Source organism: Bidens hawaiensis, unplaced genomic scaffold, assembly GCF_021521415.1.
Source record: "Bidens hawaiensis isolate Kalapana, Puna unplaced genomic scaffold, B.hawaiensis_p1.1 tig00009922_1, whole genome shotgun sequence".
Classification (NCBI taxonomy): Eukaryota; Viridiplantae; Streptophyta; class Magnoliopsida; order Asterales; family Asteraceae; genus Bidens; species Bidens hawaiensis.
In genome coordinates, this window is record NW_027491747.1 from 660255 (window position 1) to 666974 (window position 6720).

A 6720-nucleotide genomic window follows, 5' to 3' on the forward strand; every position below is an offset into this window, starting at 1 on the left:
AAGAAAGTGGACAAGTTCTTGGAAACTAAGTTCCTTATGGAAGGTACTAGTAGAACGGTGGAACTCGAGGAGGATCGAGAACCACAAGCCGATACACGTTTGGTTGATACTAGGAATCATCAGGAGGTTGTTGAGAATGATCAAAAGGTTGATCAAAACACACAAAACGTTCGCAAATCCGGTAGAATTAGTCATCCACCCGAAAGATATGGATTTTTCATGGATGGATGTGATGTCGTAGATTCGGATGAACCCACCACATACCATGATGCAATGTCACAATCCGATTGTGACAAATGGCTTGAAGCCATGAACGTTGAGATGCAATCCATGCATGGCAACCAAGTATGGGATTTGGTTGTACCACCTCTTAATTCCAAACCGGTTGTGTTGGTACATGTTTGTCAGTAGTTCATAGTCTAGTATTTGTTATCGAGTCTGTAATATAGTTAATGGTTTGTTTATGGTTTGTTTTGTAAACTAGCGAAGTTATCAGCAAGTTCGCTATGGCGAACTTGCTGATCTAGCGAGGTTACTGACAACTTCGCCAGTGGCGAAGTTGTCGTGTTTAAATAGAACGTTTCAGCAGAGAACGTGGGTTAGGGTTTTGGTGTTACGTTTTGTTTCGTTTTGTTCTCTGTAACAGTGACCTACTGTCACGGGTTTGGTTATTCAATATAACGTGTTTACCTTATAGCTCGTGTTCATTGTTCGTGTATTCAATCTCTACAATATCTACACTCGTACCTATATACGCAGGGATTCCGCACCTGCGTTGTTAGAGATTTCCCGTGTACGATCCGCGTTCAGGAACCTTCACTTGGTATCAGAGCCATCGGCTCGATTGTGAGGTTCGGGATTTCACGCGGGTGTAGATTTCGTCTCATTTCGGGTGTTACCGGGACGAGTTTTTGGTGTGTTTAATCATTCAAGCTACCTACCAGTGTGTTTAAGCCTTTAAACCTTCAAAATTCTCGTTAAAATCCGAGTTTCAGATCTGAACTGTTCTTCGTGTTCATCGGGCGAAGTTACCGTTCATCGGGCGAAGTTGCTGAATTCAGGCGAAGTTGCCGTCACTGGAGATTAGGGTTTCGGCGAAGATATAAGGATTAGCGAAGTTAACCACAACTTCGCTTACCTCATAAGTTCGCCACAGCGAAGTTATCCGTAACTTCGCTTACCACCCAACTTCGCTTACATCCTAAGTTCGCCCATTTTAAGCGAAGTTATTTTTAACTTCGCCAAGCCAAGCGAATTTAAGATCCAGCGAAGTTCTTGTTCAGCGAAGTTAACTTCCAGCGAAGTTATTCTTAACTTCGCCATCTGAGCTGTTTTAATATTTTTTTGTGTTTTTCAGGTTTTTCAGGTTTTCGCAAGGATGTCCGCGATTAACATCTCAGATTTAGTCAAGATGGAGGTAGAGGCGGGGTCAGCCACTAAGGCCCCGAGGTTGATGAAGGGAACGGACTTCGTGGCATGGAAGGACAGGTTCATCCAGTATATCAAATATCAGGACGCCAAGATGTGGGTGTGCATGCAGGATGGATATGTACCCCCAACCATGCAATACGAAGGACGTGATGTGGTGAAGAAGTACAGTAAGATGGATGACGAGGAGAAGAAAATGTATGAGGCTGAGAGTAAGGCCCATGCTGCTATTACTATGGCACTACCTCAAGAAGTTCTTCATACATTCCGAAAGTACACTTCTGCAAGAGAGCTCTGGGATGCTCTGGAAAACAGATTCGAGGGGAACGTGGGTATACGTGCCTCAAAAATTAAACTTTTAAAAACCCAATTCTCCGTCTTCAAATATTTGAAGAATGAATCCTTAGATGATATTATCACCCGATACTATCACTTAATGACAGAGCTTAGCAACTATTCAATTGCCTATCGAGAGGAGGAGATCGTTGAAAAGCTTCTAGATGCTCTCCCACCGAAGTGGGAAATGTATACCGTGTTAATGAGGGAAGACAAAGACTTTCCTAACTGTGACTTAGAAACTGCAGTGAACAAGCTCAGAACGTATGAGCTAAATATGGTTCGAAAGGAGACACCCACAGACCAGATACAAGACCCTGGTATGTATGGTGCTAAAGTTAACTCAGGCTCAAGTTCAAGGCCTGAATCTGCTGCATTTTATTCGAAGGGGGAGTCAGGTTCTGACTCTGCACATGAAGGAAATGTTTCTGTGAACTCAAATGGGGACGTATGTTTTGTTGCTGGAGGATCTAGTGCTTCAAAGCCTCAATCCTCTACAAGTGGTTATTCAGCTGGTCCCACAAGCAATAATTACACCAAGATGCCTATGAGTGTAAAATCTGCTGAAGAGCAGTTTGCAGTCTACGCTTCATTTATTGCTTCATACGAGAATTATATCCAGGGGAAGATTATGGACCCTGCCGTTCTTGATGAGGATTATGACCAGATTGATGCTGACGATTTGGAAGAAATGGATTTGCAATGGCAAATGGCAATGATCGTGAGACGGGTAAAACGTTTTATGAACAAAACAGGAAGAAAGTTTGTTGGTGGTAGGCCTGGATTTGACAAATCAAAAGTAAGGTGCTACAATTGTCAACAGTTCGGGCACTTTGCTAGGGAATGTAGGAATGAGAGAGTTGAACGGGGACAAGTTAGGCCTAACCAACACTCTGGAATTAACCGCGAGATCAATGCCATGTTAACTAGAGAGGCAGGAGAATACAACTGGAACCAACACTCAAGTGGTTTGGGTGAACAAGCACACATGGCTGAGACTGAAGCTGTAGAAGTTGAGAAGGTTGATGGAGAGAAGAAAGCAAATGAAGAAGAAACTGCTTTCATGGCGAACGATCAGGATGGTAGATCCAAGGTATGTCCCAAAATTATTTGTGCTAATTGTGAAAATTTGACTGAGCAACTAACCAATATAACTGATCAGTATGTCAAATTAGATGCTGAGTTTAAAACTGTTAAAGAAGATCACCATTTCATTAAAGCAAGAGAAAACAGTTATAAAGTTAAGATAAAGGCTTGTGAAAAAGACATTAAAAGTCTTAAAACTAAACTTGCTGAGAAAATAGAAATTATTGATCTTAGTTATGAGGTTTTGGAAGAAAAGACAAAATTGATTGCTGATAGAGATAAACAGATTGCTGACCACCAGGTAAAGGTGGTGGAACTGAACCGCAAACTTGAGCAGTTCAGAAACTCCTCGGCTATCCTTGATCACCTTGTGAGTGATCCAAGTACCTCTGCAAAGAGGGCAGGAATCGGATACCACGAGGTTCCACCACCCTTTAACCATAATTACACTTATAATCCAAGTGTTCAGAAATCTGTTGATTTTGAGATTGCTCAGTCAACCCCAATTAGAATTACTAGTGTCAAACCAAGTGTTAGCTGTGGCGAAACAAGTTCGCCTGTTTCTAGTGTGAATATTTCTGTATCAAGTCCAGTCTCATCAGATTCGGATATGTTGTCCGAATCTGGTCAGACAAAAGAAAAGGTAGAATTACCCACCAGTGGAGATAATGATAAAGTTTCTAAAAAGAGTTCTCCACTCAATCCGTACGTCCCACCTTATGTGAGACGAACGGCTGGTAATACTACCTCTACATCCAAACCAACATTTGACAAGAAAATGGAGAATAGATGTTGCTTTAGATGTAACAGGTTAGGACATCTTGTTGCAGATTGTCCTTTGAAACCGAGATTTAGAGATGTGAAGCCAAATAAAAATGAGAATAAGCGTCATTTTATTCCAGCTAAAAATGAAAACTTTAAAAATTGCCAAAATGTAACGAATTCAAGTTTTCATAAAAACCAACCTCATTTTTACAACCAAACCACAAGAAATAACACTTTCTATTCTCAAAGGTTTGGAAGGCATTACACTCAATCTGCAGGGAGATTCCCTAACAGGACGTACAGAAATTATCCTGACGCTAACTTAAGAAAGCCAGGGTACGGGATGTATCGATCCAAGACCAACTGGTCTTGGGTCCCAAGATTCTAACTCATTGTTTTTTTGTGCAGGAACAGTTGAACAGGGCTTCCAATAATCTTTGGGTTGTGGATAGCGGCTGTTCCCGGCACGTGACTGGTAACAAAAATTTGTTACAAGATTTAAAACCTGTTCAAGGAGCGAGAGTCAGTTTTGCCGGTGAGAGTGGAGGCAAAATATCAGGAAAGGATACGGTAACTAACGGGAAGATGACGTTAGAAAATGTGAACTTTATTGAGCTAAACGGGATGATCAATCCCGAGTAACCATGTTTTTCTTCTGAGTAAAAAAAAAAAAAAAAAAAAAAAAAAAAAAAAAAAAAAAAAAAAAAAAAATCGTCACTAATCGCTTAAAATTATGTCGGTTATCTCAGTTGGAAGGACATGTCTTAGGATATGTTTTGGTCCTCATTTTCTACTTGTAGATTTTGAGGATAGCCATTAACCTGATGACTGAAAGTGACCGGGGCGATTTATGATGTGTTTTCTTTCTATCGCTGAAAATTAGTCGTTCATACTTAGTTAGAAGGACACATACTTGTATGTGGTCGGTCCAGTTGATCCATTGGATCTTCAGGATTGCCGTTTACCTGAAAAACTTTGACGTGATCGGGGCGAATTGAAGTCAAAATTTTTTTGGGAAATGAAATTACTTTTCAAGTCTATTACTTCGTTTTGAAGTAAATGTGCTATGTTTAACAGAAAATTGATCCAACCTTGGAAAATGATATATATACTGATTGTGTGTGCTTAACTAGTGAAGTTATTAGGCTTAAAAGGCTTTAGAACAGTCATTGTATGTCATGGTAATTTTAATGGTGCGTAAAAGTGTATGTGATACTAACTTAAATTTACTCGAATTTATGTGGAAACTCCTTAAGAGTTTTGTATGTCTTCATACATATCTTTTCGAAGGATAGGCAGAAAAGCGACTACCCAGTCATACACGAGCCCGTGAGTGTTCTGATTCCCGTGAAGAAAGCATTTCAAGACACTGCAGTGATCCAGATTCGGGACTTGCAGTGGTTTCATACTCCGAAGTCGATAAAAATGTTTATAAAAAAAAAAAAAAAAAAAAAAAAAAAAAAAAAAAAAAAAAAAAAAATAAAAAAATACGTGTATATTTTTAAGTACTTTCGAGACATAGTAACAATCAAGACTTCTCAAGTCTGGAGTTAGAAGAAAACGGGAAGCAGACATCGTGTATCTACAAGATAATCAGACACTATGGGTCGAAGTCAATTCGGGGTGACTTGGGTATAGCCAAATACGCTTTGAGAATAGATAGAAGACATCATTATCTCTGAGATGTTGCCATCTTAAATTTTTGAGCTTAACTGAACCTTAATCCGTATCACAGAAACGATGAAAACCATTTAAGTTATTTACATGCTTACAACCTGTCTCTTTATGTCATAATACAGCTAAACACGGATCCAAGTGACAGTCACATAATTAGTATGATTCCTGTTAGGATCTTTTCTAAAAACGTAGTGGTCCCTGACTAGACTGAAATTTGATCCCTTATACTTTAAATGTTTTAAGTTTTTGTACTTAGATAGTTTTATGTTTTTCTAAACTGGTTACTTGGACTTGATCGTTTCATTTAAATTCTTAAAGGGAAGTTTTATAACTTAATTGAAAAATATTCAAGCCTAGTGGAAGCAATTCAACTACATGCAACCCTCCTGGTTGAGCATGGGAAAGTTATAGATGTCTTGAAGGTGTTCTTGGCATCTCAGGGGGAGATGAGGTGTAGAGGCGACAAGCTGAGGACGCAAAGAAGAAATGATCGAGACAATGATCCCAATGCACCGGAAGGTGCAGGTGGTGAGTTGCCAAGAACTACTATAGCTCTTGGGACTTCCACAGCTGAGGGGGAGTCTGCAGCTGGTGATGATGTGGTTGCTGTTGGTGATGATGTGGATGTGTTTGAAAATGTTGAGAGTGTTGATGATGTGATAGATCCACTGAAAGAGATAGACGATGTGCTGTTTGATTAAGATGTGCTGCCAAATGATATTATTGAAAGGAACTCGACGTGATTGATATGTGTTTGATCAAGATGTATTGAAGAGTCTGAAATGGTGGTATGTAGACTGCCAGACTGCTGAAGCTGTGCTGGAAGACGAAGACGAACAAGAAAGTGCTGAGGGTTTGTGATCCGATGCATCTTGTTAACTTATCGAAAGCTGATCTGAAAGTACTCAACGAGAAGAAGATCTTCTACATTCCTGCTTGGAAGGATCAAGCTAGGAAATATCAACGGGTAGTGTCGGTTTGTGTGAGAGAAGGGGCGCACGCGTGAAAGTGCAAGATTACAAGACTCAGAGATCAAGATATGAAGCTACTGCCAAGGGGGAGTCTGTTGGTACATGTTTGTCAGTAGTTCATAGTCTAGTATTTGTTATCGAGTCTGTAATATAGTTAATGGTTTGTTTATGGTTTGTTTTGTAAACTAGCGAAGTTATCAGCAAGTTCGCTATGGCGAACTTGCTGATCTAGCGAGGTTACTGACAACTTCGCCAGTGGCGAAGTTGTCGTGTTTAAATAGAACGTTTCAGCAGAGAACGTGGGTTAGGGTTTTGGTGTTACGTTTTGTTTCGTTTTGTTCTCTGTAACAGTGACCTACTGTCACGGGTTTGGTTATTCAATATAACGTGTTTACCTTATAGCTCGTGTTCATTGTTCGTGTATTCAATCTCTACAATATCTACACTCGTACCTATA